The 20,079-nt window shown below is 41.3% G+C and overlaps 1 protein-coding gene across 2 annotated transcripts in view; it reads right to left on the bottom strand.

The window, feature by feature from the left end:
- LCP1 (lymphocyte cytosolic protein 1) overlaps nt 1-18,386 on the bottom strand; it is a 59,106-nt gene extending 40,720 nt beyond the window's left edge. Inside the window, exon 1 of one of the 2 annotated variants that reach the window (XM_089678922.1) lies at nt 18,243-18,386. The gene's annotated coding sequence lies outside the window, so the exon portion shown is untranslated. The other variant, XM_089678928.1, reaches the window with a different exon arrangement.
- Between the last annotated feature and the right edge of the window lie 1,693 nt (nt 18,387-20,079).

Raw genomic sequence — 20,079 nt, forward strand, 5'->3', positions numbered from 1 at the left:
ATGTCCGCAGTCTCTGGTCATCTACTGTACTATGTCTGCAGTTTCTGGTCACCTCCTGTACTGTGTCTGCAGTCTCTGGTCACCTCCTGTACTGTGTCCGCAGTCTCTGGTCACCTCCTGTACTGGGTCCGCAGTCTCTGGTCATCTCTTGTACTATGTCTGCAGTCTCTGGTCATCTCCTGTACTATGTCTGCAGTCTCTGGTCATCTCCTGTACTATGTCCGCAGTCTCTGGTCATCTACTGTACTATGTCTGCAGTTTCTGGTCACCTCCTGTACTGTGTCTGCAGTCTCTGTCACCTCCTGTACTGTGTCCGCAGTCTCTGGTCATCTCTTGTACTTTGTCTGCAGTCTCTGGTCATCTCATGTACTGTGTCCGCAGTCTCTGGTCATCTCTTGTAGTATGTCTGCAGTCTCTGGTCATCTCTTGTAGTATGTCTGCAGTCTCTGGTCATCTCCTGTACTGTCCGCAGTCTATGGTCATCCCCTGTACTGTCCACAGTCTCTGGTCATCCCCTATACTGTCTGCAGTCTCTTGGTCATCCCCTATACTGTCTGCAGTCTCTGGTCATCCCCTGTTCTGTTCGCAGTCTCTGGTCATCCCCTGTACTTTCTGCAGTCTCTGGTCATCTCCTGTACTGTGTCCGCAGTCTCTGGTCATCTCCTTTACTGTGTCCGCAGTCTCTGGTCACCTCCTGTACTGTGTCTGCAGTCTCTGGTCACCTCCTGTACTGTGTCCGCAGTCTCTGGTCATCTCCTGTACTGTGTCTGCAGTCTCTGGTCATCTCCTGTACTGTCTCCGCAGTCTCTGGTCATCTCCTGTAGTATGTCTGCAGTCTCTGGTCATCTCCTGTACTATGTCCGCAGTCTCTGGTCATCTACTGTACTATGTCTGCAGTTTCTGGTCACCTCCTGTACTGTGTCTGCAGTCTCTGGTCACCTCCTGTACTGTGTCCGCAGTCTCTGGTCACCTCCTGTACTGGGTCCGCAGTCTCTGGTCATCTCTTGTACTATGTCTGCAGTCTCTGGTCATCTCCTGTACTATGTCTGCAGTCTCTGGTCATCTCCTGTACTATGTCTGCAGTCTCTGGTCATCCCCTGTACTATGTCTGCAGTCCATTGGCTCAGAATATTTTTTTCTTGTTTTCTGCCTCTAAAACCTTATGGTCAAGTGTGTCTTATGGAGCGAAAAATACAGTAAATTCCTTAGCCTAACATATTCACAATGACAAGGTTCAGAATGTATTCAAGATTTTATATAGTAATAAAAACTATCAGCCAAGAAATCAAGCAGAAAATAATCCATGGCAAGAAAATCTAATTGACCGTTTATTTACCATTCAGTGCACACTAGGGGTGAGCAAATTTTAGTGAACAAATGTGACATTTTTTCATTACTTTCTGCACATTGCACTAGAGTCAATATGGAAGGTGACATTAAGGAGGTTTTATGGGCATTGGTCTTTAAATGCCTTCAGAAGGGTTGAGAAAGCTTCTATTATCTTGCCAAAAAACACTGAGAACATTATATTATATACTGAGGCACAGAGCATAACCTTTTATACAAATGGACAAAAAAAAAGTTAAAAAAAAAAAAAAAAGCTTTTAAAACAATTTATCTGTGTTTGTTTTTATTGGTTATATCCTCTTTACCAAAAAAAAAGTTTCTTTCTAGGTGCATGTGGGGTAGACATAGAAAGAAATACAGTGATGACACAAAGAAAATAATCCACGTGTTTTATTAAGCAAATTATTGCTATACAGATCACATAGTTTGTCAAAAATTCAAATTTGTATCAATTTTAACACCTTTTCCGTAAAAGCAAAACTGGTCATTTTGCAACTGTCCTTTTAAATGGTGGGCTTGGCTGTCCTACCTAGCAACAAGTGTGATTTTTATGAGAAAGTCTTATTCTGCATATAACTTCAGCTGCCTTTATGTCTGAAACTACAGATTGCTAAAATGCAGTTCTCATAGAAGGTAATCTCTGCTTCAGCACTATTCATTGCATGCACAGCTGAATTGGCCACGGTTTTTACAAACTATAATATCTATTAAAAAAATATCCAGCTGTATTATTGCATGAGAACAAAAGTTTTATTAGTGGTGTCAGGCAGTGGTGTACGTTTTGTGCTGCCCACGGAGAGAGCCTGAAACCAGCCAACACCACCTCCCCCCCCCCACACACACACACACTCAAAAAAGCCTTCCACTATCACCACCCTCCACATACCAGCCATACACTGGCCACATCCCCTGGAATGACAGTCGGGCTCTACATACACCGTCAAGCAGCCCACAACCTCTCTCAGATCCCACCAGGTCCCCATGGCTCGTGTGTCCCTTCTTCCATGTCTTCTTACTGAGGCAGTGCTGCCCCCCTGTAAAATGCCGCCCTAGGCAAATGCCTTGTTTGCCTTGTGGTAAATACACCAATAGTGTCAGGGTATATATAGTTGTGCAAGTGTGTTTCACCTACAGCTCTGGCAACTAAAGTTCAAATAAGGTTTACAGGAAAACCACTTTACTGATTATATTTCCTGATCAGAAATAAATAGCTGAACATATTGCAGGGGCATTGCAATTTAGTCCTCGTGCACACTAAGCATTTTGAAAATGCCAGTAGCATTAGCTGTATAAAGTCATGTTAAAAAAGCAAATGTTTCCGCATTTTTTAGCATTTTTGCATTAGCGTTTAGCCACGTTTTTCCGCATTTTTCTAAATGTAAGTTTTTAGCATTTTTTACACAATAACATTTTACTCAAAAAAAGCCTCTAAAAATTCAGATTTACCGCGTTTTACTGCCCCCTTTACCAGAGTTAGAGCATTTTTACAGCTAAAAAACTCCTCTAGAAACCCACTAGTTCTGGGTTTTTTTCCAACCAAAAAATGCCGCTGTCAAAAAACGCTGATTAAAGCCTATTTGTGCATGGACACATAGGATAACATGCTGGGGAGTTTACTGCCTGTGGAAAGCCAAAAATAGCAGCTGTAAAAACATCCAGTGTGCATGAGGACGTATTCTTTTTGTCCTTCATTTGTGCTGTTTTTTCAATTATACAAACTCTTAGGTAATACAAAAAGATAAAGCAAGCCTACATTTGATAAATATTTTGGAAAGATATCTAAATTTAATTCATATTCTTTTAGGGCTGCAACAAGTTGTCAATATAAAGTGCACTTATTTTATGTAAAGAAGCTGGTTAGGGAAAGTTTTCTCACTCTTGTTTTTGTTATTGAAACTAAGGCTCCATACACACAAGTGTTTTTTTTAAGCTAAAAAAACACTGGAAAAAATGCTGGCAACAGTGTTTTTTTTTGTTTACAAACGATTTTATTTTGCAAAAGTAAACTGTAAAACAATACATTTTCAAATGATACTTACAGCAAAAACAAGGCACTATTGAAAAATACAATACAGAAAAGAATATTAACATAAGAAAGAGAAGAAATAGAAAAGAATGGATTGCAAGTACATGAAATATACAGTCATGGCCGAAATTGTTGGCACCCTTGATATTTTTCCTGAAAATCAAGTATTTCACACAAAAAAGGTATTGCATTAACACATGTTTTGCTATACACATGTTTATTCCCTTTGTATGTATTGGAACAAATATAAAACAGAGGCAGAAAAGCAAATATGACATAATGTCACACAAAACCCCAAAAATGGGCTGGACAAAAGTATTGGCACCCTTAACTTAATATTTGGTTGCACACCCTTTGGAAAACATAACTGAAATCAGTCGCTTCCTATAACCATCAATAAGCTTCTGACACCTCTCACCCGGAATTTTGGACCACTCTTCCTTTGCAAACAGCTCCAGGTCTCTCTTATTGGAAGGACACCTTTTCCCAACAGCAATTTTAAGATCTCTCCACAGGTGTTCAATGGGATTTAGATCTGGGCTCATTGCTGGCCACTTCAGAACTCTCCAGCGCTTCTTTGCCATCCATTTCTGAGTGCTTTTTGACGTATGTTTGGGGTCATTGTCCTGCTGGAAGACCCAGGATCTTGGACGCAAACCCAGCTTTCTGACACTGGGCCCTACAGTGCGACCCAAAATCCTTTGGTAATCCTCAGATTTCATGATGCCTTGCACACAGTCAAGGCACCCAGTGCCAGAGGCAGCAAAACAACCCCAAAACATCATTGAACCTCCACCATATTTTACCGTAGGTACTGTGTTTTGTTCTTTGTAGGCCTCATTCCGTTTTCGGTAAACAGTAGAATGATGTGCTTTACCGAAAAGCTCTATCTTGGTCTCATCTGTCCACAAGACGTTTTCCCAGAAGGCTTTTGGCTTACTCAAGTACATTTTGGCAAACTGTAGTCTTGCTTTTTTATGTCTCTGTGTCAGCAGTGGGGTCCTCCTGGGTCTCCTGCCATAGCGTTTCATTTCATTTAAATGTCGACGGATAGTTCGCGCTGACACTGATGCTCCCTGAGCCTGCAGGACAGCTTGAATGTCTTTGGAACATGTTTGGGGCTGCTTATCCACCATCCGGACTATTCTGCGTTGCAATCTTTCATCAATTTTCCTCATCCGTCCACGACCAGGGAGATTAGCTACAGTGCCATGGGTTGCAAACTTCTTGATAATGTTGCGCACTGTGGACAAAGGCAAATCTAGTTCTCTGGAGATGGACTTGTAACCTTGAGATTGTTGATATTTTGCCACAATTTTGGTTCTCAGGTCCTCAGACAGTTCTCGTCTCCTCTTTCTGTTGTCCATGCTTAGTGTGGCACAGACAGACACACAATGCAAAGGTTAAGTGAACGTCTCTCCTTTTTATCTGCTTTCAGGTGTGATTTCTATATTGCCCACACCTGTTACTTGCCCCAGGTGAGTTTACAGGAGCATCACATGCTTGTAACATTCTTATTTATCCGCAGTTGTGAAAGGGTGCCAATACTTTTGTCCAGCCCATTTTTGGAGGTTTGTGTGACATTATGTCGAATTTGCTTTCTTTCCTCCCTTTTTTTGTTTTGTCCCAATACACACAAAGGGAATAAACATGTGTATAGCAAAACATGTGTTAATGCAATACGTTTCGTGAGAAATACATGATTTCCTGGAGAAATATCAAGGGTGCCAACAATTTCGGCCATGACTGTATAGATGATAAAGTAGGTTGAATGATACATCTGTCAACAGTATATGCCAATCAATCTTCACTTGGAATGTTGCACACGCAATAAATGTCTATAATCCCTCCATGATTCCCATTTTTTATCAAATAAGTGCATCCCATCCAGTAAGGTATAATGAATACATTCCATGAGCATCACTGCATCAACCCTGCGTAAAACAGAGGCCAACGGTACAGCATTGGACTTCCAATGTAAGGCAATAGCCCATAAAGTGGCAATACAAATAGTATGTATCAGTCTCATAGAGGCATCAGAGACCCTCAGGATATGAGCCCCCAATAAACAGGTCTGTATAGACAATCGTTCCGGGATACTCACCAGTGAGGTAGCCACCTCAGATATCTTGCGCCAAATCAAAGATTTGGTCGGGCAATCCCAAAATATATCAACCAATGTACCTGTGAGGCCACAGCCCTGGAAACACAAAGGGATGTTTGTGGGAACAATACATGTAGTCTTGATGGGGTATAGTACCATCTGGTTAGAACCTTGAGGGCAGTCTCACGAACAGAAAGAGATCTAGAACACTTACATATGTTATCCACCATGGAATCCCAATCCTTATCTGAAAAAAGTGATACCACTATCCTCCTCCCATTTTTGTCTATATAAGGGGGGTGTTTGAGAAAGACAGATCAAAGATTGGTGATAAAGATCAGAAATAAGACCCCTACCCCTAGGAGAGTCTCGGCTGATACGTTCAAAAAATGGGTAACAGTGTTTTTAGCAGCGTTTTAGTAGCGTTTAGAAGCATTTAGAAGCTCTAAAGCTTTTTTAGCATTTTTAGTACATGTAGGGAAGAACAAAAAGCTAGAAAAAAGCAGTTTTAGTAGTGTTTAGTAGCGTTTAGCATTTTTTTCTGCTCCCAAAAACTCTACAAAAACAAATTTTTCTGCTCCTAAATACTGACGCTTGAAAAACGCCACTAGCCTAAAATAGTGTGGACACACTGGATAACATTACTTAGCTTCTACGAGCAGAAAGAAATGCTGATAATAGCTTCTAGGAGGTTAAAAAATGCTAGTGTGCTTTGAGCTTTAACTCTAAGGGCTTTATTTACACTTGAGTACTGTAATTCAAAGTCAACGTCATCCCAATGCAAGTCTAAAGCAAGGATCTCCAAACTGCAGCCCGATGGCCGCATGTGGCCCTCTGCTTGATTTTATCTGGCCCTTGGGGCACTACTCCTTGCACTGTTCCTCCCATTGACACAAATGATGGGACACTATTCCTTCCACTGACATCAGAGATAGGGAACAAATTCTCCCACTGTCACCAATAATGGGGCCCTATTCCTCCCACTGACACCAGTGAAGTAATTGGCCCTTTTGGCATTGTTTACTCCCACCAATGCTAGGGCATTTTCTACTCCCACTGGCCACAGTCCGGCCCCCATAAAGTTTGAACTGGCCCTTTGTTTTGAAAGTTTACAGGACTTGTTTTTTGTGCATTAAGGTGCTTTGACAGTCTATTTATTTTAAATGACCTGCATAACACAACACACCTTTATAGTAGAACTATAGGAAAAACTTTTTTTTTCTCATTTTGGATAGAGTAAGGGATGGTCATAACCCCTTTAAGTTTATTTTTCCCTTTGCTTCCTGTCCCATAACCAAAACAGGAATTGAGATTAAATACCTGCAATTTATGGGAATTTCCCCCAGGTCACCGGAACTAGTGTCCCCAATTGATGATTTCCCCTGTATTACGTTTCTGGGGACAACCCAAATATTGGATTTTCTTTTACTTTCACTTTCATTGATAACGGTAAACAGGACAAACAGAGAAGGGTGAATCTACCTAACAGGGACACAGACAGCAATACAAACTGACAGGGGTTTTAACCATCTCCACTCTATTCAAAACTAAAAAAAAGAAAAAAAGTTTGCCTTTAGTTGCACTTTATGTGTATGTGGAGCCATTTTTTAAAAGTTCTGGATAGAGTAGGGAAGAGTTAAAATCCCTGGTTATTTTTGTATGTCTCTGTACCACTTCGAAGAGGAAAAAAGGATTGTAGTCTGGGGTCATGTATTTCAAAACCCATTTTGTGGAGACTTAAAGTATTACTAAACCCACAACAGTAAAATCAGTCTGTATATACAGTAAAGCATGCTTGTTATACTCACTGCAGAACCTAAGGGGTTAATCCTCTGCATTGTGCAAAAAGGCTGTTTGATCCTGACTTCTCTGTCCCTCCTCTTGTTCAGATGCCCATGCTGATAAGACAGACTGAACCAGTAGCCACTCTGTACATGCTCAGTTTGGTGTGTATTGCTAGAGAAAACTTTTCTTTCTTGGGAGAGTGCATTTGATCAGCACAGGGCCAATCAGCACTGTCCAGAAATAGGTCAAGGGTACTGCATCCTCCTAGAGCAGAAAGAAAACTCCTCTTACAAGCTTTAACCAGTGCTCAGCTGAAGTCACAAGACTGCTATATACTGCTAATAAGAAAAGGTATTTAGCAGTTTATATTTACTAAAATAATTGAATTTCCATGTTGTGTGTACTGTGGGAGACCAGATATAGTGAATACACGGTCTTGGGTTTAGTAACACTTTAAGCTGCCCATTTATGCATCAAATTTTGAACTATTCAACCCTGTTGGCATCACCTGGCAGAGTCGGGTCTAGCCGTTCTGATCTGGGGGTGCAGTAATAAAGTCAGGGGGCACAATGTCAGCACTGTGTTTGAGTCAATGACAGTCTGTCACACAGAAGGGGATTTACTAAAACCGGTGCACTCAGAAGATGGTACAGCTGTGCATGTCAGCCAATCAGCTTCTAACTTCTTGTCCAATTAAGCTTTGACAATAAACCCTGGAAGCTGAATGGTTTCTATCCAAAGCTGCACCAGATTTTGCACGCTTCAGTTTTAGTAAATGAGCCCCACAGTGTCATGACCTGGGAAACACAAGTATGTATTAGACTGTCATTCAGTTAGGATGATTAAACAGAACCTGTGCCCCCTTATATCAGATGTCCCTATAGGGGTCCCCCTTTACATCAGGAGTCCCTCTTTACATCATGAGTAGTCATCAGAGTTCCCCTTTACATCAGGTTCCCATCAGAGTACCCCCTTACATCAGGGTTCCCATCAAAGTGGTCACTTACATCAGTATCTCCATGAGAAAATAAAAAATAATATCCATCTTTTATATTATCCTCAAATACAAAATCACTGTTAAATTGCAAGTGCTCATTAGAGTAAAACAACTATGGCAGTAATATGGAGGATTCCTTTCCACTCACGTTTTTTATAGCTGGATGAAATCAAAATAAGTATGTTAGTTTTAGATGCTAGAATGCTTTTGATGAAGTATTAGGTACAACCAGTGCTGATATACTAAATTCTTGTTGTCATTGTCCCTGTTGGAGATTTTGCCTGTTTGAAATTTATTGCAGACCAACTGGCTGGACTAAAAAATAAATTACTTGATTCCCCCAACTACATAGTCGAGGTGGATGGGGGAATCACTCCTGCTGAGATATTGTATTCTGACAGTGGAGGGACTTCACCACCGTCAGCATACACTGATCAGCACTGCCAGCTATAGCCAGAGGCATGCAATACTAAAAAAGTTATTTCATCAAATTAACTGCTAGCCTACAGGGCACTTATACCCCCTTCCTGCCCAGGCCAATTTCCAGCTTTCAGCGCTGTCGCACTTTGAATGACAATTGCTCGGTCATGCAACACTGTACCCATATGAAATTTTTATAATTTTTTTGTGACAGATTGAGCTTTATTTTGGTGGTATTTAATCACCTCTGGGGTTTTTATTTTTTCTTAAACAAACCAAAAACCACTGAAAATTTTGAAACAAAAAACGTTTTTTCTTAGTTTTTGTTATAAAATTTTGTAAATAAGTGATTTTTCCCATTCACTGATATGCGCTAATGAGGCTGCAGTGGTGGGCACTGATAGGCTGCACTGATGGACACTGATAGGTGGCACTGATGGGCACTGATGAGGAGGCACTGGTAGGTGGCACTGATGGGCATTGACAGGCATCACTGATGGGCACTGAAAGGCAGCACTGATACATGGCACTGATAGGCGGCACTGATAGGCGGCACTGACTGGCACTGATAGGCGGCACTGACTGGCACTGATAGGCGGCACTGACTGGCACTGATAGGTGGCACTGACTGGCATTGATAGGTGGCACTGATTGGCACTGATAGGCGGCACTGACTGGCACTGATAGGTGGCACTGACTGGCATTGATAGGTGGCACTGATTGGCAGCACTGATAGGTGGCACTGATTGGCATTGATAGGTGGCACTGACTGGCACTGATGGGTGACACTGAAAGGCAGCTCAGATGGGCACTGATATGTGGCACTGATGTGCACTGGTAGGCACTGATATGTGGCACTGATGTGCCCTAATGATCAGTGTACATGTCCCCTCCGAGGAATGCCGATTACCGGCTCTCCTCTTCTCTCGAGCTGTCAGCGTGACAGCTCGAGAGGAGAGAAATGCCAATAACGGCATTTCCCTGTTTACATGTGATCAGCTGTAATTGGACACAGCTGATCACATGACCGAGCAGACATCTTCGGCTCTTTCCATGATCGGTGATCCACTGTGTCTGAGGGACACATCGCACTGCTGATTGCCGCGCTGCACTCCCTGAGCTGCACATGCGCGGTGAGAATGGGAGGACGTCATATGACGTCCTCCCAGAACGAGAGAACCACCTTGCGTCCGTCATATTACTATATAGCGGGCGGGAGGTGGTTAAAATATCAAGTTTGAGGTAAACATCAAAAATTCCTTAAAAAGGTAAGGCAGATACTGGAAAAAAAATGAGATTCGCAAAAAAAGTCCCACATTCGTTATTTATCTCATTGTACAGGCAGTTGATATTATAGAAATATATAAAATAACAATGAAGGTAACTCTGCACTGGACAGTAAGCTAAAGTGGTTGGAAACCCTTACATATATCCAGTGAAGAGACTGGCCTCAGGTAATACACAGATACTAAACAAATCCTCCTACATAAATTGCACCCGTTTATCTGCAGCCCTCTGTTCTCCAGAGCCATTCTAAGTGCACAGTTTACACAGCATTTCAGAGCTTCCAGAGGTAGGGCCTGGGGATCTGACATCACATACTGCACAGCATCATGCACAGAGCTGAGTGTAATCTGAGACCTGAGTGAAGGAAATGGACACACCTGCCCCTCTACACAGCCTCATGCAGAGCTGAGGCTTTGAATCATAGGCTGTGCGCTGGAGTCTGTCTCCCCTGTCACCAGTGATTTCTTGGAGTCACAAAAACTGACTCACGCAGAGGAAGGAGACGACATAAATCACACTCAATGCTTTGGATTGAGGTAAGTACACTTTATAGAAGTACATGCTTTTTTCAGTTTTCATTTCAGAGGTTTATAACCACTGGCTGTATAATGTGTACAATGTTTCAATGTGGTAATGTTACGCCCTGAGCTCAGGAATGTAAATAAACTGTAACATCTCACTACAAGGAGATGGTTCTTTGAGGCTGGGTTCACACATATGCAGTGCGGTATATCGCATGTGATTCGCAGAGGAACCACACCGCATTTCTGTGCAAGTCACATTCGAATTGTGTGCGGTGCGATTGGAGGCATACATTTTGTATGGCTCAAATCACACCGCATCCGCACCAAAAAGATGCAGGACCCTTTTTTTGGTCTGCACTAGAATCGGATCTCATGGTATTCACACCCATGCAATGCAATTCTGCACATCGCACTGCATTTTGCGGACCAATTTCAGGGTGTTGTTAACTTAACATACACACCTGCAGCGGTTTGCATGAGCGTGGAGCGATTGTGATGTGGTGTGGAACTCATTCACAAAACCACACCACATCAGTGTGAGCCCAGGCTTAATGAAGTCAGAAGATATTCTCATAGTTTCACAATATTTCTGTGTGCCTTTGTTCATAGAACAATCTTCCTCTGGTGCAGTGTTAGCCTGTGAAAAAAATTGCAATAAAACAACAAAAAAATACTAGTGCTAAATATAAAAACATAAATATTTAACTGATTTGTTAAATAACGCATGTTTTTGAGTGGATTGAATGCTTTAGACATAAATACTGCATCAGTTATTTTAAGACAAAAAATGAATGTGACATTCGTGAATTGACCCCTGTGTATTGGTGAATGTTCTGCCTGCTTGTGTCTATCAGATATAATTACTACACCTGATGAGCACTAGACTAATAAGACACTCAGAGACTGTGGGATATGTAATTTCATCATAGGAAGTGTCAGTTTTCAGACTACAGACAAAAATCAGGAATTAACTTGTGCAGTGCTATGCTGGATGCCTCATGTTTAAACACAAACTGAAACTTCTGACACAGGAATGTGAAGATTTACTCTACCATAGGCTATGCATAAAAGGCAACAAATGACACCATGACGCACATGACCAATGCATGTCTTAGGCAGGTGAAAAAACAAGGTGATGGTAGGAAAAGTATAATGGAGCATAGATTCACTTTAGGCCTAACCTTTAACCTAAAGATACCCTAAAATGTATATAACCCCTAATCCTTTTGACAAAATAATGTATTGATGAGAAGAAAATTATAATGGTGAAAATGGCCATATGATATATTTTACATTTTATTGCATCTAAATGCAAAAAAAAAAATTTGCAAAGAAAACTCTCTACCCAAATCTTGTACTAAAAATGAACGATCAGCACAAATGATAGCAATGCAAATGCAGATCTAATCATTATTGTTCCTAGTATAATACCATTGTACTACCATTGTGGATAAGAAAAATAGAGTCAATGATCTAAACTTACATATGACACATCATTTCCTGTCTAACTTCTCAGTCGTGCTTCTCTTCTGGTCTTTCCCTTTATTCAACTGTTTTTACTTCTCTTTTTACAGTTCTGCTTTTCCTACTCAAAACAATAGTTTTTGACTCCTACAGGGTATAGCTACTGTGGCATATTTACTACTTTGTAATATAAAAAAACTGACCAGGCTAATTTTCATCCTCCATTTCTCCTTATAAAGTAATGAAATGCTGTATGTCCGGCACAGAAGGTTTTTCACCTTATTGCATAGAATGCATTAAGGCGAAAAGCTTTAAGGCTTTAGAACCACTTTAAGAAAGGACATAAGGTAAGGCTTATATCAACTTGCTCAGATCAAAGAAGGGTCAGACTTGAAACAAAGGTTGCTAAAATAATTGTGGTGTTACAATTCACCTGGAAGCAATTGTTTTTTTTCAACAAAATTTTGTCTTTAGCAACTATAATAATATTCATTGCAATTAAAAGGTAGCTAAAGCCCATCTCCAAGAAAAAGTAAAAGTCCTCCCGTGGGGATTCTGCACCCACTGCAGTGTTAAATGCTTGTTTACTCTAGGGGAGAGTAAAAGCATTTAACTTACCTGATCCTCCACTCCCTCAGGAAATGGTGCTGTAATTTGGCGTCCTCATGCGCAGGGGCAGGGCTATCATCCCTGCATTGGTCTTGATGATGTCACAGGACAAGACTGCAGGAGAAAAGGGCCTGCAGGGACTGGGCTACAAGCATGGAGCAGCTTTCAGAAGTGAAAAATCAGGTGAAAGATCATTGAGAAGTTAACCCTTGCAGTGGCGAGGATGTATACTTTTCCCAGAATTCAGGTTTAAAGGTAAACTGTTACAATAACTGTTATCTACAGGAAATGTTGGATGGTGCCACTGTCCAACCCTTGCAAGAAGTGCTTGTGCAGGGCACATGTCTGCTCTGTTACACCAGGGGCAGACTGACAACTCATGGGGCCCCTGGGCAATAGAGGATCATGGGGCCCCTGTGTCCTTGCCCAAACTCAAAAAAGCCTATGAAAAAGGTATTAGAGGCATCTCATGAGGCCCCCTACTGACCCCGGGCCCTCGGGCAGTGCCCGAGTTTCCAAATGGTCAGTCCGCCCCTGTGTTGCACACTATAGTGTGGCTGTCCCAGAACTAGCACTGCTTTCCAGTCTTTGGCAAGTACTGGATGGGAGCCGAAGCTACAGTATAGTGGGTAAAAGTTGACTGGACATGTTTCCTTTTAAAGCTGAACTCCAGGCAAACAGCTAAATACACATGTGAAATATATATATGGGAGCTGTTTTACCTGCCCTGGATTTCAGTTTCTCTATATCTAGTCTTGAAATGGACACAGCCCTGATGCATAGCGCAGTCCTGTCTTTCAGAGCAGAAAACCTCAATTTTCCATATGAAAGTGTAAGGTGAAGAGCCGGCAACTCGTTCTCCCAATAAAAGCATTTTATTAATAAAGGGAACAGTGTGCAAGTTATAGGAGCTTACATGTTTCGGTAAAAAAACCTTATTCATAGCCCCCTTCAATTTTCCATACTCCAGTTAAGTACACTTACAGGACTTGTCCCTCCTCAGCCTGTGACTGGATAGTGAAGAGATAAGCAACACACTAATAAGCTCATCTCTCAGCTCTCTCCTCCTCTCAGTATATCACATGTTAGCACATAAGCATTGCAGTATAACTGATTGGCTCCTAATGCTGTCCTCCTTTGCCCAGTCTGAGCTTTGCAGTACAGGGAATTGCAAAAAGCTAATACAAAGGTCCCTTTCACATCTGTCTGCAGATCCTCTGCTGATCAGAGCAGAGTGGACGGATGACAGGTCTGTGCCCAATCAGTTTATGCGGAGTGGACACAGACAGAGCCCGCTCTGATCTATGGATGGTCAGGTGTAAACAGACTCCACTGTCCATTTACACACGACTGCCTTACGATCCGATCTGCCTAGATGGGGGAAATGGATCCCCTTCTGTTTCTTATAGGGGATCAGTTCAGATTGGAGGTACTGTAGGTGGGTGAAAATGGATACAATTTAGTTTACCGCCCCCAACGCATAGGGGTAAATAGCGGGTCTGATCAGGTCCACCTGAAAAACTGACTAAAAACAGGCAGACCTTATCTTTTCCTTCCTGTGAGAGGAGCTCAAGTCAAACTGCTTGTACTTACTATGTTTTCCTTTAAAAGTAGATTTATTGATGTAATGGAATACAGATCTGCACTAACCTGTATCTTTTGCATCTGCCAGGAGTTCAGCTTTAAAGTTTATGCTTACAGTGACCAAGCAGATTGCACTTTTCATTCTTGCAGTACAAGTTAAGAAATGCTGATTGACATCAGTGTGTTTCATATTCAATCAAGAAACATAACCAGCAATCATTTAAAATGCACATTTAACAGCACAGATATGCAACTGTTGATTTACTTAAGGACTAGAGGATGTTCACTTAACAGGTAAATTAAGTTGTACTTTTCTTCTCACGGATAAATCAGCCCTTCTCTGTTTTAGTTGCCTAACTTACTAAAGAAAAAAGACCTTTGTTCAAAATGAACTGTTGCATCTGTTTCCCTTTTCTCTGCTTTTTCTAATATTGGTGCAAAACTGTATTTCATGTGCATATTCATATCATACATATGTAACATTTATGGATACTGTATATACATAAAAATAATAACCAATAGGTGCGTAGTCTTTATACCAGATGAAAATCAATGCCACACCTATGTGACAATATAAATAAAGATTTACATACTGTATAACCCAAAACTGTTGTATATGTATACGCAATAACCAAACATTAATAGTCATGTTACATGAAAATAAAAAATATGTGATTAATAGCGAATGATAGCACACATAAAATCAAATAGCCTTTGAAAATGCCCACAACCAGTATCCATAAAATTAAAGTGTGTAGCCCTTTAGGACATGAGGAGATCTTGAAAAGGCCAATTTTCTCCTTAAGTTTGTGTGTCAAACTAGATATGGAGTACTTCCAAAGTGCCAAACCACCAAATGTGCAAACTTCTTACTGGATTGCAATGATCTCTATGTAATAAAGATCAACTGCACTTGAAAAATAAGAAGCCAGCACCAGTCATTGGACTGAACTCCAAAACCCACTCCTTAAGATCAAAAACTTTGCAGCTGATCCAATAATATAAACCAATTTTCTTAATGGTCATAGGAAGGAACAAATAAAACCACATGGGGTAGTATCACTAAAACTCCATGCTTTATTTGTGTGAAAAAAATACTCACAAACATTTCAGAGACAAAGCATGTAAAGCCAAACCATTGTACACTGGTGAGTGTGATGACGCCACAGGCCAAGGCCCTACCCTACACATTTCATCAGCAATCAGATGTTGTCAGAGGACAGGAAGTCCCCATTGTAATTCTCTTGTTCCCCCATTAGGTGTCAAAATAGGAAGCAGTGAATAAAGCTTCTTAGGGATTTAGGTAGCTTATGTTCTGCCTCGACAGTGGTGGGGCAAGACATATATATAGCTTAGACAAAAAGGGATTCTGGTAACTATTCTCAGAATGTGGAATTGGATTCTCAGAGATGACTAGCTCAGGACTCACCATGTAGGAGACTTCAATAGCATGCTTCCTCCTTGGAGGAGAAGCTGGGAACAGTTGGGCGGGCTGTCACATTTAAAGGACCTATTATGCATTATGACTACTCTCATTTCTTAGGACTCTTACGGAACTGCTTCTGTCTCTGTCTGTCCGTGAAGTTTATAACTTAAAAGTGTGCTACCTCCAACTGGAATGTTGAATGAAGTGCTTGTAAATACTGTTACATGTTATTAACATGAAGGCCAAAGCCATCTATTATGTGGGCATTCCATTATACCTAACCACAGGTAGGAACATCTCCTGGAAAGTTATGAAGGATCCATCTCCTTCCAAGCTGTTGTCAGATTTGTTGTGTGGGGAGGAGAGGAGGGTAGGTTGGACTTCAAAGGGGCCTGTTGGGTGACTGGTACATGTGATAAAGTGCTGCTTTAAGGCCACTTTCCTTATATACATGTAGGCTTATTTCACACTATCTGTTCTCTGAATACTGTACTGTTAAAAAGCTTTAACAGATAGCAGATGAGGATTGATGGAGAAATCATCTTGTACAAACTCTACATGATCCCTTTGCACCCAGAACTGCTGTTGAATAGCAAAGATACTATGTAAATCTATTATTATAAATGGTATATGATTATTTTGGGCTTTTTGACCCTCATCAGTGTAAGGTAAGGTAAACATGACTCTATCACTTAGGACTAAAAGGTACATAGTTAAGGCAGTAAATCAGCTTAAGATGATGTGGGCCAAGAGGAACCCAATGGCACCCATTTTACTCCTCCAACTGTCTTGAACAATAAATGAAAAATCCAATAGGAATGTGACATGACTGCAGCTGATAAAAAAAAGTGTATTTCCCAAAAGATGTGAAACGGTAAAGAGAAATTTAACTACTCAACATCCACCCAACGTTGAGATAACAGCAGGGGCGGACTGACCATTTGGAAACTCGGGCACTGCCCGAGGGCCCGGGGTCAGTAGGGGGCCCCATGAGATGCCCCTGGTTTCTTTCTCATAGGCCTTTTTGAGTTTGGGCAAGGACACAGGGGCCCCATGATCCCCTATTGCCTGGGGGCCCCATGAGTTGTCAGTCCGCCCCTGGATAACAGTTTAGATTAAACTACTTTTAAAAATTAGTTTTCAGCTGCAGGATTCCCTTTGGTTTGAAATGTCAAACGGGATGAAAAAAATATTTGAACATCTAATCATTTAAATTGATGGACTTGATGGAAAGAAGAACGCGACTTTAAAACAGATAAAGATACTACAAATGAGAAGTGTGGAACAGATTTAAATCAAACAAGAGCTAGATAGTGACCATCTCATTTAATGTTCATAGCTATTTTTATTATACTGTATATGTATTATCTAACAGTGTTACGTGTGATAGGTGTTTTCTTCAGTGAGTTTAAAATATAGCATATTGCTAATTAAATGCTTATATGCCATAGTTTTAAATGTATTTTATAATTTAAGTATAGGGATTACTAAGGTTTACTACAAAAACATCAAATAGTTAATTAACAGGATATACTATATAACAGAGGAAAAGGAAGTGTTGCTCTCAACAACCAATTTGATTATTCCCTGTATTTAAATCCACTTCAAACAAGGATAGTGCTGATTGATTGATTGATTGATTGATTGAATGACTGGTTGCTGTGGGTGACATTTTTTTCAAAAATGATTTTAATGGCATATGTTCATAAGAACATAAAGGTAAATTATAACTCTCTCATTGCCTATGTAGGTTTTCATCTTCTGTGGTCCCAACCAATAGCAGAGGCAGACTATAGTAATTTTGTTTCCTTTCACTGAGAATATTAAAGCTGTATGGTGATAAGCACAAGTTTTCAAAAGTAGAAACACCTCTTAAATCTAAAGACATAAATTATATTTTAATACAGATGCACTGTTGATGTTAATAGAATTATTCTAGTTAGGTAAAACACCACCAGGCCCAGCTTTCTTGCATGGTAGCCAAATATTTTTTTTATTTCTCTACCATAAATTATAGGCTCAATTCACTACATTGTAAAAATCATTATTTTTCATAACAACCATTATTATTATCAATAAAAGAAAAACAACATTTATTTGGATGAAATTAAAGAATATTATTGCAAGCTACATGTGCCTTTTACTTCCGTTAGTTGAATCGAATGTCTCTATGAACTACATTTTATTACAGCATACTTTTTGTACCGTAGTAGTATGCTACACATGGCAGTTCAATTGAAGAGAAAAGGAGACATGAATGATATATATCACACTGAACAAAAACAGTTATTTAGGATTGTTGCAGAAATCTTCTATCAAAAAAAGGAAAAGAAGACATTTAAAGACTTAAAAACGTTATTAAATTTAATAAAACACATAAAAAATACCAAGTTACACTTCTAACCAAGATCAACATTTTCCAAAAGAAACCATAAAATATAAGTGACATATTACAAAGGCTTACAAATCAATACAAAATCTAGCACATGCCTCAATTTACTGATTGATGCGCTTACTGACCACAGATTTCCTTTGCAGTTGTTGAGTTGCTTTAGCAGTAGAGACATACAAAATGGTGTTATCTCCTTGGTTCAGTTGATGATCAATGATGACCAACCATGACTCTACAGTAAGTTCTTGCTGGTTATATATTATTAGGAGAAGCTTACCTTGTTCCAAATGATGCTTGTTACGTGTAAGACAAGTAGGGTTGGATCAAGCAAGCACCCCAGTCAGGCTTTATTTTGTGGTTAGAAGAAGGAAACAACTGACATGAATTTATGTCTTTATAAGGAAATTCAGCCGTTTTAACTCTTCCCCTATTTCAAGCGCCACCTGATTAGTCAAAAAGATGTTAACACTGCTAGCCACTTCCTAAGCTGTTTAGAGAGTGCTTTTGTAATACTTTTCAGCTATGCAGTGTCTGCATTGATAGTCGCTACTACAAGAGTTTAGACAATAGTGAATTCAGTTCTACTTTACACAGTGATCAAGCCTTGGTTTTGCATCAAATACCAGTTTGCTACAACTTTTTGAGCCTTTCAGTTATTTTACATACTGTCTTGTGAGATTGTTGGCTCCAAGCATGCTTTTACATGGCAAATAGATTACAATGGGTTTCAATAACCATGCCAAAGCGCACTTTACATGTTTTTGAATGGAGAGAAGGCAGGAGTGGGTTCACAGAGAGTGATGTCTGAACGTACATTGGTATGGAGTACTAAAGACAAATAGGCTGTTCATTTTGCAAGGAAATTTTCCCTTAGTTTAGTGATGGTGGTGAAAATTCATTTTGCAAAGAATACCCAATAGTTTGCAAGAAAAATAAAAAGACTATGTTTGTGTCAGGGATCACCGCAGCGCTGGTCCCGGCGCAGGAGCAGTGCGCCGACCTTGTGCAGGGACGCGGGCACTAGGTCTGGGCCGGCCGCGGCATCCAAACTCGCGCATGCGCACTAGAGGCCGCGCGCGCCTGGCACCAATGACAGCGCAGGGCACGATATTTAAACAGCCCTGAACTGTCATTGAGTGCCGTCTGGTCTTTTCAGCATTCCTGTTACCTGTGAACCTGTATCCTGATTGTTGCTGACCCGGATTGTCCTTGACCACGCTGAATTCTCCTGCTCTGACCCTTGGCTTGCCTGACCTCTCTCCTGGATGCCCCCTATTGGATCTGATCTTCTGTTGCTGACCTGGCGTGTGACCCGACTATTCTCTGCCCGCTACTTTGTACCACACCGTCCCCACGGCTACCGACCCGGCTTGTCTGACCTCGCACCTGCTCAGCCATCCATCCATCCCATCGGGGTCACCCGACCTCCTCATATCAGGCTCTCCCCTGTGGGAGCCCCTGGCGAACACCCCTACCACTGGTGGGTGTACTCAGTAGTCACGACCTGGTCTCAGAGCGCTCCAAGTCCATCCCCACCATCAGGGGCCCTGGTGAACAAGTGCCCTGGGGCTTAGATTCCGTACTCTGGGGGCACCTGACCAGTGGAGTGCTAGTGGTACCGCCAGGCGGTCCGTTACAGTACCAGACGGCCATGACTGAACCTAGAGGAGGGCCCTCCCCACTGGAAGACATTTGTAGGCACTTGACGGCCCTGACACAGGCCAAGGCAGCCCTACAAGATAAATGTATGCATTTGGAAAATCGGTTTCAGACCCTTTCCGTATCTGACACTACCCCACAGGCCCCTGCTTCTGCGCCTCCGGCTGGAGAGGCTCCTGGGCCGGCCATAAGAGCTTCTGCTCCACCACCTATGGTGGAACCCCGAGTACCCCTGCCGGAACGTTTTCGCGGAGACCGTACTCGCTTCAGGGCCTTCAGGAATTCCTGTCTCCTATTTTTTGACTTACAACCACGCACCTTCACGACAGAGTCGGTTAAGGTGGGATTCATAATCTCCTTATTACAGGACGAACCCCAGGACTCGGCCCATCAGTTATCGGAGAACCATGACCCACACCTTGCGACGGTAAAATACTTTTTTGAGGCTATGGCCA

This window comes from Staurois parvus, unplaced genomic scaffold, assembly GCF_062004578.1.
Source record: "Staurois parvus isolate SC_StPar_1 unplaced genomic scaffold, SC_StPar_1.0 ptg000017l, whole genome shotgun sequence".
Classification (NCBI taxonomy): Eukaryota; Metazoa; Chordata; class Amphibia; order Anura; family Ranidae; genus Staurois; species Staurois parvus.